Below are 13,898 nucleotides of genomic sequence, written 5' to 3' on the forward strand. Positions count from 1 at the left end.
CACCATAGTCTAGCTTTGATCGAATAAGGGACTTATACACCATTAATAAAGATTTTCTGTCGGCACCCCATGTAGTACATGATAGGTACTTGAGGACATTTACTGGTTTATCACAACGAGCAAGCAAATTATTAACAAGAATTTTGAAGTTCAAATGACGATCAAAATGTATTCCCAAAAAGTTAACAGAATTTTCAAAAGGTACCGCCTGATTATCCAAAGTTAAGCAAAAATTAGGTACGTTATGATTAGTGAAGACTACAGCGGCACACTTAGGGACGGAAAACTTAAATCCCCACTGCAAGGCCCATTGGTGGACGGAGTCAAGAGCTGCTTGAATCCGCCCAGCCAAAAATTGTGCATTACGGGAAGAGTGCCATATTGCACAATCGTCAGCACAGAGCGAGCATTTAAGATTCCTGGGGGTGGCAGCTGATGACAGAATATCATTGATCATAGTACTAAATAAAGCGGGACTAAGCACACTTCCCTGCAGCACCTCGTTCTCCTGGATAAATGAATCCAATGTTATGTTACAGGGCAATTTGACAGAGAAAGTCCTGTCCCTTAAGAAATTTGAAATAAAACTAGGCAAATTTTCTCTTAACCCATAAGGATAGAGCTTCATTAGTATACCGTGTCGCCATGTCATGCATAGGCTTTGTGGATGTCCAAGAGCACCCCTATCATGAAATCATTATTGGCAAATGCCACTGCAATACAATGCTCCTAATTCATTAAATGATCTAGTGAATTCCTGTATTTACGGAAGCCACATTGTTGATCATTTAAAAAATTCTTTGACTCTAAAACAAAAAGAAGCCTAAGATTAACCATACATTCCATGACCTTACATAGACAAGAAGTCAACACAATAGGACGAAATGAAGTGGGATTCATAAGACGACCAGCATCTTTGGGTATCGGTATGACGTGGGCAAAGTGCCATGAGTTTGGGAACGTTTGAGATGCCCAAACCTCATTGTACAATGCTAACATCTTAATCAGGCTGTCCTGATTAAGATGCTGGATCATACCGAACGTGATGTTGTCAGGTCCAGGGCTGGTGTCTTTACAGGATTTAAGGTCAAGGAGTAGTTCATCTAGCGAAAACCCTTGGTTGTATGGGGAGTCTACGTCTTCTGTGGCAAAGTCTATTATCTGTAACTCAGCCGTGCGTTTATGGTGTTGAAAACGCGGGACGTAATTGGTTGAGCTACTTACATGAGAAAAACTCCTGGCGAGGATGTTAGCAACGTCCATGGGACCGTCATAGATGTTATGATTAACCTGTAGGGTGGTCACAGGGATGTATGGGCCTTTATTATTTAATATTTTAATAGTGGACCAGTCTTTACTGAGTGGGGTCGATCAATTACCTGTGGACACAAAGGACCGCCAGGAGTCAAGTTTGGCCCTTCTTATTATTTCCCTTGCCTCAGCCCGTGCTTTTTTGTATGCAATGAAATTTTCCTTTATAGGCTGACTATCGAAAGTCCTATATCTCCTATTGAGTTTCCTTAATGCTTGTCGGCAATCCGGCGTCCACCAATGTGCTCTATGCTTCACATTAACCGTAGAAGTCTTGGGAATAGCAGCCTCAGCTGTGTATTATGGAAATAATTACATTTTCGACCTTAACATCTATGGTCTCCCCAGATATATCTAAATTGGCGATCCTTGAGAAGGATCCCCAATCTGCTTTCTTATAGTTAAATTTTGGGGGTGGATGGTCTAAAACAATGTCGTGTGTATAAGAAAGACAGATGGGTAAATGATCACTTCCCAAGGAATCGTCATAAGGGTCCCATGAAAAATCTTGATGTATACCAGGGGAGGCCATAGATAAATCAATGGTCGAAAAGTTACCAGTACGATCATCTACACAAGTCACTCTACCATCGTTCAGAAGACAGAGGTTGGACTGTAGTATTAGGTTGGTTTTTTGCTCCCCACGACAATCAATCCTCAAGCTACCTCGTTGATAATGATGGGCGTTAAAGTCGCCCAACACTAACTTATTCCTAGGAAGATGTTCAAATAGTGAATTTAAAGCATCACTATCAATGATGCCATGTGGAGGACAGTACAGAGAGCAAATAGAGATACGTGTTATTAAATTTTACTCTGTGTGCGACAGCTTCCAGAGTAGAATTTAAAATCACTTCCGTTTGTGGATGTGATTTGTGTGTATATATTGCAACTCCGTGACGTTCATATCTTCTATGAGAATGGTAGTGTTTGAACCGTGGAGGATCAGGCTGATCCTCCAGGCGCATCTCCTGTAAACAAACAACGTCTGGCCTGTGTAGTGAAAGCAAGATTGCTATATTTTGTAACTTATTCCCAACACCTCTACAGTTCCAATGTAATATTGTGAATGCGGCGGTTTAAGATTTACGAGGGTGGCCAGTATGCTTAGTTTTTTTATGCCCCCCCCCCCCGACCAGGCTAGTGGCTACCGGGGGACCTTTCCCGGTGCTTTCTGATGGAAACCTCCATATTTTTGTCAATTACACGGCTCCCCAATTCCACCAAGGAAGAGCTATTCTTTCTTTCCCTTGCTGGACCAGGAGCAGGAAGGACATGAGGACATGAGGATTTTGTGAGGGTGGTCAAATTTATCTTACCTGACTTGTCAGACTTCGGTTTTGGCTGCACCGACTGCGAAGGAGCAGCGGCAGCCTGAGAATATGATGTAGGAACAGGGATGTCCGTAAGAGTGTTGGAGCGTACAGGAGGGTGAGATTGAGAGGTAGGGCGTGGGGCATGAGGTGCGAATGTAAGGTCAGTCTGTGTCTCCACGGTGCACATCACGGGACGGGACACAGCCGCCGATGCATAGGAGATACTAAGCTTGGGAGATTCATGCAACTCCTTCACCTTCTTCCTAGCATTGTAGAAGGAAATGCCCTCTGTTGCTTTCACTGTGCAGACTTCCTTCTCCTCCTTCCACTTGGGACAAACCCTCGAGGAAATGGAGTGAGCATCCTCTCAGTGAAAGCAGCACTCAGTCTCGGATGCGCACTTGCCACACACGAAGTTGGAAGCCCGACAAGTCTTTTCTTGGTGTCCATAGGTGACATTTTCCACAACGAAGGGGATTGGGAATGAACGGTCTCACATAGATAATTTCATATCCTACTTTCACATCAGTAGGGAGAGATACTTTTCCAAAAGTCAAGACTACTGTGGCTGTCTTCGTCCTTTCGCCTTCCTGGAAACGAGTTATAAAACGGGCATCAGTTACATCTTGCTGAGCAAGTTCACGGATGATGTCGTCCTCTTCCATTACCATGAGGTCCCTGCAGGTGATAACACCTTTGCAGGAATTCATGGAATGAGGGATCCTCGGCACAACATCAAAACAGTGGAATTAGCTCAACCTCATCACCCCGCTGAGGGGGGTCACCTTGACGTGGTGGCGGGACTTGAAGCGTGGTTGGCGGTGCCACCTACTTTGGATGCATGTCTACCTTTGTAGGGTTCGGCATTTGTTGGCCTCGTGGACCAAGCACCCCCTACATCACTGGTGGAGGAGGCCTGCTGGTGATGTTAGTCCATGCCCATTGTCATCTAGGGTGGGACTGTTGCCTCCCCACGTGTTTGCCGTGCTTGGCATCTCGTAATGCTGGGAGACGGGAGTCCTGGGGGTTGAGCGATGCTGCACGTTGCACCCTGCAGCTAGCAATACACCTCTTTGGTCCCTTATTCCAGCTAGACAGGCGGCCTGGTTGGGCCTGACTAGGTCAATTGGCTGGTCATGCATTGGCTAGGGTCATGTGGGCACTGGGGGGCCTGGTGGCTCCTATCGTCCTGGAGTCACCCTTGTCTAGGTCCCCCAGTGGTTACCTGTGTATACTCCTCCGCTATCCCTGGAGTCATCAGTGGTACTGGCCCCGACATATGACCTCCCCCTGTTGGGTTCCGTGGTGGGTGGAGGGGTGGGGTAATGAAGGTTTTTGTTATGTATTATAGATTGTTTACTTACTCCACCTCGTGCACAATTTAACAAGTTCTTAGTTGTACGTGGTCCAGCTCGAGTAGACCTCCTGAAATGTGACATTTTCCGTAACCATTGAGAACTGGTCACTGCTTGTCGTGCGACCCCTAAAGTTGTTCCACAGGCTGATGGCAGTTTGTTTGTAGAGGTGTCTGACCCTTCTCAGATTGCGACTATTCTATCTTTATCAGAGCTTTCTGGTCAGTCAGTTACATGCTCCCCTCACGCTTCATTGACTCATTCTCGTGGCGTTGTCTATGCTAAGGAACTACTGGCTTATGATGAGGCACGCCTTGTTGATGAGTTGTCTGCCCAGATTGTAATAAAAAAAAAAGATAAATGGTGACCTTGTGCCAACTCCATCCTTGATTGTGACCTTTGATTCCTTGAGCCTTCCTGCTGTTCTTAACGCTGCATGGTACCAGTACAAAGTTAGGCCATATGTCCCTATGCCTCATAGATGTTTCCACTGCCAGCGTTTCAGTCATATTGGCCAGACTTGTAGGCGCCTTGCCGTAGGTCTTCCAGCAGTCTGTGCATCATGCAGTTTAGATGTTCATGAGTGTGTGGAATTATTTCTCTCCGAGTCTCCGAGAGGCTGAGTTTTACCGAAGCTAAGACCCGTGTGTCCTGTCTATGTATGTCCGCCCTGGTGTGTCCTTTGCTTCTATTCTTTCTCGGTCAAAGCCTGTTGTGCGCCATCATGGAACCCCTGCTCCACATTCTGACCATCCTCCTCATCCCTTGTATGATACCAGATGTCCTACTACTCCTCCTCGTGGTCGCTCAGAGACCCCAGTACCTATGCATTTTGCATCTCGTCTGGCTGCTGCTCCTGTACCGGCTGTTTTTCCTGTACCGGTTGCTACTACTGTACCAGGAGCTACCCCTGTACCAGCTGCTACTCCTGAGCTGGCTGCTACTCCTGTACTGGCTGCTACTACTCTACCAACTGATACTCCTGTTCTGACTACTACTCCTGTATCAGCTGCTCCTCCCGTAACGGCTGCTGCTCCTGTACCATCTGCTTGCTCTGCTACTAATGTTCAGTCTACTCCACAGTGTGCCTCTACAGTTTCTAGTGCATCCTCAAGTTCTGGCATAGAGATGGAGATTGTGTCTGACAACCTCAAACGGGTGAGGAGTGAGGAGTCTTTGGGTGATTCCCCTCCACCTAAGGTTCAAACTTTTGTGCCACATAAGGACTCTGAGGGGACTCTTCACTCAGCAACCCAGGCAGCGTGGCATCTAAGTCGGTGGGTGTTCTTGATGGTCTAACTAAGATCCCAGTCCCTGCTTCTTGCTCAGGTGTGGCGGGGTCTGGGCCTTTCGATATTCAAAGGGCTTGGTCGCCTGCTCACTCTGATCAGTTACCCGGCAGTCAGGCCTTGGTAGATTCGGTTGGGGAGGGTTTGGTTGTCCCCAAGGTGCCAGTCAGACCCCCACGCGGGGGTGTGGCCGGAACGAGTGGATCTTCCAGGACGGTCTCTGTGCCTCAGGCTCATTCTGGCGATGGGCGGGACCGATCCCGGGATAAGGGACCTTCCATCCATGGAAACTCTAAATCTTCATTGTCTTCTCATTTGGTAAGGCAGAGCTCCATGCCTAGGAAGAAGGGCTTTCACACTCTTCCCAGTGAGGTTGGTACATAGCCTTGATGTTTCTCATTTCATATTATTTATTACTACTCACTATGACTCAGTCAGTACCAGTTTGTCTTCAATGGAATTGTAGAGGCGCCATGGCGAATTGGGAGGAATTGCAGTTATTACTCTCTGCTCTGAGCCCGCTCTGTGTCTGTCTTCAGGAGACAATGGTGGGGGATAGACAGTTCCCTTCTGTTAGGGGTTATGAGGCCTTCCATGCATCTCCTCCTGGCGCTCACAGAGGTGGATGTGCAATTTTGTACCGTTCTGATGTCCCTTTTATTTCCTTTGCGATACAGTCTCCCCTTCAAGTTCTAGCAGTACAGATGCACGTTGGGAGGTCCTATACCATCTGTTGTCTGTACCTGCCACCTTCCATCCCTGTTATGTGTGCTGATCTGGAAACCCTTATCAGCCAACTTTAACCCCCTTTCCTTCTCCTTGGTGACCTTAATGGCTGCCATCCTTTGTGGGGTGACTCACTTTTAAATCCCCAGGGTGATCTTCTTGCCTCTTTGGTTGGGGATTTAGATTTGATTGTCCTAAATGATGGGAGGTCGACCCATTTCCATGTTCAGACTGGCACATACTCTGTCATTGACCTCACCATCTCCTCCTCTGATTGTGCCCTTGATTTTTCTTGGGAGGTTTTGGATTATCTGCATGGTAGTGACCACTATCCTGTGTTGGTCCAGACTACTCAATCTATTCCTGCAGCCCGTATGCCACACTGGTGTCTGGATAGGGCTGATTGGTCTTTTTTTGAGGAACAATGTGTATTTGCCTACAGGGTTAATGATTTTTCAACTATCGACGATACTGAACATTATTTTACTAAGACCATTTTCTCAGCAGGGGTTCATTCCATCCCACGGACTTCTGGTGTTTTTTCCTGGAGACCTGTGCCATGGTGGAATGACAACCGCTCTATAGCAAAGGGAGCTTACAAAGTGGCTGCTCGTCAGTATTTTGCTAATCGTGATGTTTTTCTAAAAATTCAGTTTTGCAAAGCATGTGCTCACTACAGATGAATCATGAAGAATGCTCGCCAAAACTCGTGGAGGTTGTATGTTTCTACAGTTACGTCCTCTGCTCCAATGCCTAGTGTGTGGAAAATGGAAAGCAAGATTTCTGGTAGGTTCACACCACCCTCCCCACCAGTGTTCTGACATCACGGAGACCTAGTGACTGCACCTGATGCAATAGCCTCTGCTTTTGCAGATCACTTTTGCACTGTCTCAAAAAAGGATCCTTCTAGGCCATATGCTAGCTTTCATAGAAACCAGGTGAGGCTGGGTCTTGACTTTAGCTCTCGTGGCAGAGAACCGTATAATTTAGACTCTAGCCTCCGAGAGCTGCGTGCTGCCCTCTCGGAGTGTTGTGACACTTCTCCTGGGCCTGATGACATTTCATATGCTATGCTACGTCATCTGCCGACTGATTCAATTCAATTCTTATTGGACCTTTTTAACAGGGTTTGGAGTGAGGGCTCTATACCCAAGAGTTGGAAGTTGGGTGTTGTCCTTCCCATTCCAAAGCCTGGTAAGGACTATTCCCATATCTCCAACTATCGCCCTATTAGTTTGACATCATGTGTGTGCAAACTGTTTGAAAAGATGGTCAATTTCAGGCTTATGTGGTTGCTGGAGAAGGGTTGTTTTCTCTCTCCTTTGCAGAGTGGCTTCCAGAAATTATAGTGCACTTTAGACAACCTTACCAAGCTCGAGGCATCAATCTGTAAAGCTTTTACCTCTAAGCAACATTTGGCGGCTGTGTTCTTTGACCTTGAGAAGGCTTATGACACTGCCTGGTGCCAGGGCATCCTCCAACAACTTCATGCTTTTGGATTACATGGTCGCCTGCCTGTGTTGCTTAGAGACTTCTTGACTGATCGTGTGTTCCGGGTCCGTGTGACTTCTACCTTCTCTGCGCCACTGTGCCAGGAGGAAGGTGTCCCACATGGGAGTGTCTTAAATGTTTCCCTATTTGCGGTGGCCATCAATGGTATTCTCGACGCTGTGCCTACCGGGGTATCCTTATCCCTTTATGTGGATGACTTAGCTATATGGTTTTCTGGCTCCCACATGTCAGCTATTGAGTGGTGTATGCAACTTGCCTTGGACAAGATTTCTGCCTGGGCCACTTCCAAGGGTTTTCGGTTTTCCCCATCTAAGACTGTGGCTATGCACTTCTGTAAGATGAGGGGGGTACACCCAGACCCTGATCTCCAGCTTTGTGGCAGGAGACTCCATTGTGTGGAAGAGACGAAATTCTTGGGAATGATGTTTGACTATCGTTTGACTTGGGTTTCACACTTTGCAAATCTTAAAGCATCATGTATGAAGGCTCTCAAATTGTTGAGGGTTCTGTCCCATACCTCTTGGGATGCTGATAGGAGGACGCTCTTGCATTTGTTTCAGGTTTTTGTAGCCTCCAAATTGTCATATGGCTGTGAGATCTACTCCTCTGCCACAGAGGCCAGACTAAAAACTCTAGATGCTGTGTATCATGCTGGTCTTCGACTTGCAACTGGGGCTTTTCGGTCATCTCCAATTCCCAGCACAGTGCTAGCTCTGAATTCGTTGCCTTCCAGACTCACTTGTCTGTGTGTGATGCAACAGTCTTGTTTTTTGTATTATAGTTGACACCCTCTCATGCCTCGTCCATTTGGCTATAGGGTTCGGGATATCATGGAGGAGTTTGGTTTGTCAACAGTATCTGTCAATCCTGTTCGGATCCTGAGGGTTGCTCCATGGATCTTGCCCAAGGTGAATTTCTGCAGGTTTTTTGAAGACTCAAAGGATTCTGTCGCTCCTCAGTGTCTTTTACAGTTATTTTTAGAACATTCCTCTAGTCATGGTGGATCTGTGCCTGTGTATACTGATGGCTTCAAATCCGCCTCTGGTGTTGGTTTTGGAGTGGTATTTCCCAATTTTAGCCATGGAGGTAGTCTTCCTTTGGCTGCCTCAGTTTTTACTGCAGAGTTATCAGCTATCGTTTTAGCCCTGAAGTTGGTGTTTATTCACCATGGCAATCATTTTAGTATTTTTAGCAACTCTCAAGGGGCACTTTTGGCCCTGGACTCTTTTAACTCTTCCCATCCTATAGTTTTAGCTATTTTAGAGTGGCTGTTCCTTATTCATCATCGGGGAAAGAGAGTGGATTTCTGCTGGGTTCCCGCACATGTTGGTGTCATAGGTAATGAAAGGGTAGACGCACTTGCTAAGGCTGCGGCTTTGCAACCTGTACGTGCTTCTTGCCCTCTACCTGCTACTGATTTACATGCTTCAGTATTGTCTGCTGTTCATGCTTGTTGGCAGTTACGGTGGGATAACGTTCCTGTCAGCAACCTAAAGGAAGTCATCAAGTTCATCTCTCAGAGAGTTTGATTTACAATGCCTCGTAAGTTAGAAATTGTTCTAGTCGCCTTTGCATTGGACATACCAAGCTCATGCATGAGTTCCTCATGTGTGGAGGTGTGCAGCCATTCTGTGATGACTGTTTCGTTCCCCTTACTGTCTGGCATTTTTTTTTTTTTTTATGTGGGGAAGAAGGAATCAAAGGCAATGAGCCCGCAAAACCGTTCCTTCCAAAAGAAAAACAAAATACAAGAGAGAGCCAAATTCAAAATCCATTCATTTCGAGATGCCTTGACACACTGCGTTTGAAAGACTGGAGATCATAGGAAGCAGGAAATACAGACAGAGGGAGACAGTTCCAGAGTTGACCTGTTGCATAAATGAAGGACTGGGAGTAACGGTTAACTCTTGCATTAGAGAGTTGGACAGAAAAGGGGTGAGAGTTTGCTGCTAGACGGGTGCTACGCGCCCGTCGTAGAAGTGGAGGAATGCCTGCAGACAGTTCAGAGGAACAGTGACCATTGAAGTAGCGATAGAAACGAGATAAAGATGCAACATTGCGGTGAAGAGACAGAGGTTGAAGGGAGTCAGTAAGAGGGGGAGAGTTAATGAGACGAAAAGGCTTTGACTCCACCCTATTGAGAAGAGTTGTATGTGGGGAGCCTCCCCACACATTAGAGTTGTACTCCACACAGGGGCGAATAAAACCCCTGTTTAGAGTCAACAATTGTGCAGGGACAAAGAAGGAACGGAGTCGGCTTAGCACACCCAATCTTTTGGAAGCAGATTTTACAAGAGATGTAATATGATCTTTCAAAGACAAGTCCCGAGCAAATGAAACCCCAAGCATGTTCAACGATGATGCAGGATTAAGTTGAGTATTATTAAACATAAGTGGGTATACCTGTGGAAGATTTTGTCGGGTTGATAGGTGCAAAAACTGAGTCTTTGATGCACTAAAAACAACCAGATTATTTTTACCCTCGTCAGAGATACGAGCCAAGTCAGACATTGGGTGTGCCATAGCCTCATCCCTTCCCTGTTGAAGTAACTGCTGAGATGGACGTTGTGGGAACCGAATGGAAAGGTGAAGGGTGGAGTCATCAGCGTATGAGTGGATAGGGTTAGATGTACAGCTTAGAAGGTCATTGATGAATAAAAGGAAGAGTTGGTGACAGGACAGAGCCCTGAGGAACACCACTGTTAATAGATCTAGGAGAAGAACGATAGCCGTCTACAACAGATGCTATAGAACGACCAGAAAGGAAGCTAGAGATGCAGGCACAGATAGATGGATAGAAACCGTAAGAGGGCAGTTTGGAAATTTAATATTTATGCCAGACTCGATCGAAAGCCTTTGAGATGTCAAGTGCAATGGCAAAGCTTTCACCAAAGTCCCGAAACGAGGATGACCAGGAGTCTGAAAGGTAGGTGAGAAGATCGCCTGTGGAGCATCCCTGACGGAACCCATACTGACGATCAGAAAGATGGTTGTGATGGGATTGATGCCTTAAAATTTTTCTATTAAGAATAGACTCAAAAAATTTTGAGATACAGGATGTTAAAGCAATTGGACGATAGTTAGAGGGTTGGGAATGGTCACCCTTCTTTGGGACTGGCTGAATGAGAGCAAACTTCCAGCAAGAAGGAAAGGTACAAGTTGACAAAGGCAAAAGAGTTTGCCTAGGCAGGGTGTAAGCACAGAAGCACAGTTCTTGAGAACAATAGGAGGGACGCCATCAGGCCCATATGCCTTATTAGTACTGAGGCCAGCAATGGCAGAAAATACATCAGCTGAAGAAATTTTAATGTTAGCCATGAGGAAGTCAGAGGGGGGAAGTGATGGAGGAACAGCACTGGAATCGTCTAAGGTGGAATTGGAGGAGAAAGTCTGAGCGAAGAGATCTGCCTTATCAGTAGAAGAAATAGCTACAGAGCCATCAGAGTAGAAAAGAGGAGGGAAGGATGATGAGGTAAAGTTGTTAGAAAGGTTTTTGGCAAGGTGCCAGAAGGAGCTGGAAGATTTCGAGATGGAGAGTTGAGAGCATATAGTATGGATGAAATTATTTTTAGCAGAATGAAGAACAGACTTAGCACGATTCTTGGCATAAATGTATAAAAGATGTGATTCAGGGGTGGGTTGGCTCCGGTACCTTTTGTAGGCCCTCTCCTTGTTGCGGACAGCATTAGAACAAGCGTGATTAAACAAAGGCTTTCGTGCATTAGTCAAAGGATATGAGAAAGGTATGTATGCTTCCATGCCCGAGAGAATAACCTCCGTAATGCGCATGGCACACCCAGATGGCTCCCGGCCATGGAAGCAATAAACATTCAAGGGAAAATCAAAGGAGTACTGCCTGAGGGCCCCCCAATCCGCAGCTCCAAAGTGCCAGAGACGACGTGTTTTTGGAGGGTCTGCAGGCCGCACCGAAGCGATAGGGCAGGTTAAGGTGATAAGGTTGTGATCGGAGGAGCCCAACAGAGAGAAAAGATTAACAGTGTAAGCAGAAGGATTAGTTGAAAGGAAGAGATCAAGTATGTTGGAGCTCTCTCCAAGGAGGTCAGGGATGCAGGTAGGGTGCTGTACAAGCTGCTCTAGATCATTAAGGATAGAAAAGGTATAGGCTTGTTCACCAGGTGGATCAGTGAAAGGAGAGGAGAGCCAAAAGTGGTGGTGAACATTGAAATCTCTAAGAATGGAGATTTCAGATAAAGGAGAAAAGGATAGATTGTGTTCCATCGTAGAAGTAAGATAGTCAAAGAATTTTTGATAGTTAGTAGAATTAGGAGATAAGTAAACAGCACAGATATATTTAGTCAGAGAATGACAGGAAAGTCGAAGCCAGAGTGTAAAGAATTCAGAAGAATCGAGTTCAGGAACACAAGAGCAAGATAAGTTGTTGCGCATATATACACAACAGCCACCTTGGCTTTGAAATGAGTATAGAGAAAGTAGGAGGACACAGAAAAGGGTTTGCTGTCAGTTGCCTCAGACAGCTGAGTCTCAGTTAGGAAAAGAAGGTGAGGTTTAGAGAAGGAGAGGTGGTGCTCAACAGAGCGAAATTTAGAGGAAAGGCCACGAATGTTGCAGAAATGAAGAAGAAGAGAGTCAGACAGTGGTTCCAGGCACCTTGAGTCGTCACCGGGAGAGAGGCTGAAGGTGGGGGCATATATGGTCCCCCCCCCTGGGGACTCTGAGGCTATGCTATTTGACGCCATTTTTTTTTAAATTTTGAAAAGGAAGTGTGGTGTGTACTGTGCATGTAGTTTGGTGTTGATGGTCGGAGAAACTTGAATTGGAGAGCATGCTGGTCTACTCTCTGTGTTACTGAGACACTGAAAAAGTTCAGCAAAGGGGGATGGTCGGGACCTAGTCCCGAGGGCTGATGAACCGGGAGCTCCAGCTCTCCCTGTCATCAGCCTTCCATCCACCCTGGGAGTACTGCCCTGCTCGACTGGTGCTACAGTCTACTCCTCTGCTGATTGAGTGTCCCAGTTTGGGCGACTTACGTCGCAGGCTGCTACTGAGGCACCGAGGGGAAGGTGGTGTTTACTGTCTCTTCAGTGCTTGGGGGAGAGCCTGGTACCCTGGGGATGATGTGTTTTTATTTCTGAAGGAGGCTGGCCTCCTTCGCCTTTTATGATTCCACTGTTTTTACTTTGATGTCTAGTTTTTAATATGGAGTTTTACTTTTTAATGTTTTTATATTTCTACTACTTATATTTTTGCTTATACGGCACCATATGACCATGTTGTTGCGGTGCCATGCATTCTATCAATCAATCAATCAATCAATCAGTCAACTTCATCATATCCTTTACCTGGCACAAGTTTATGGTTTTTACTAAAAGGTCCCCACTAACAAGTTTTTTCACCTGTTCCACCTCACCAGTACACCCATGAATCACCTTCTTGATGATAAAGGGATCGAGGCTGGACAGGGGAGTGGAGCCAACTGCATGAAGTAGGACAAAGGAGGCGTTATATACATTAATGTCTATCGGGGTACATGTCAGGGGCCGTTCAGTCTCAGGGCAGTCTGTCCGTGCAGCAGTCGGGGGTCGGTCAGGACTACCTCCCCCCTGAAGGGGGGGAAGGCAATAGGGGCGTCCGCCATAGGAACCACTTCCCCCTCGCGAGGAAAGTAGGAAGAAGGAGAAAAACGAGCAAGGGACAAAGTACCCGGGAAAGACACACCTAGTCTGAGATTACACTCTCAAACCACTCTCGGGAGGATGCGCCTGTGTATAACTCACACCCCAGAGCGATCAGTGGGGGGTACACTCCAGAGGCGAGTAAGTAAAGGCAATCTCAGTGAGTAGATACAAACACTTACTGTATCTCTAAGAAGGGTAGGAAGGAATATGAAGTCTAGCTAACCTAACTTTATTAAGGGTAGGTGCAAAAAACTATTGTCGGTTGGGCAGCCCTAGAATCTGGAGGAGAGTTCAGCACACGTCTGCTCTCTCCGCTACCATTCATCAAAGTCCCTGCATTTTTTTTTTTTTTTGCCTATCGACCATTGGGGCCGGAGCCCCTGGTCATTAAGGCAAAAATATATATATGTATATACCTCGATACATATATACATATACGAACTTTATATATATATATATATATATATATATATATATATGTATATATATATATATATATATATATATATATGTATATATATATATATATATATATATATATATATATATATATATATATATGTATATATATATATATATATATATATATATATATATATATGTATATATATATATACATACACACATCCATGCATATGAACATACACACTTTCATGCACACGTATATATATATATATATATATATATATATATATATATATATATATATAATAATTTTTATTTTATTATTTT

Source organism: Coenobita brevimanus, chromosome 30 (genome assembly GCF_032717465.1).
Source record: "Coenobita brevimanus isolate Jiangsu-jjx chromosome 30, ASM3271746v2, whole genome shotgun sequence".
Taxonomy (NCBI): Eukaryota; Metazoa; Arthropoda; class Malacostraca; order Decapoda; family Coenobitidae; genus Coenobita; species Coenobita brevimanus.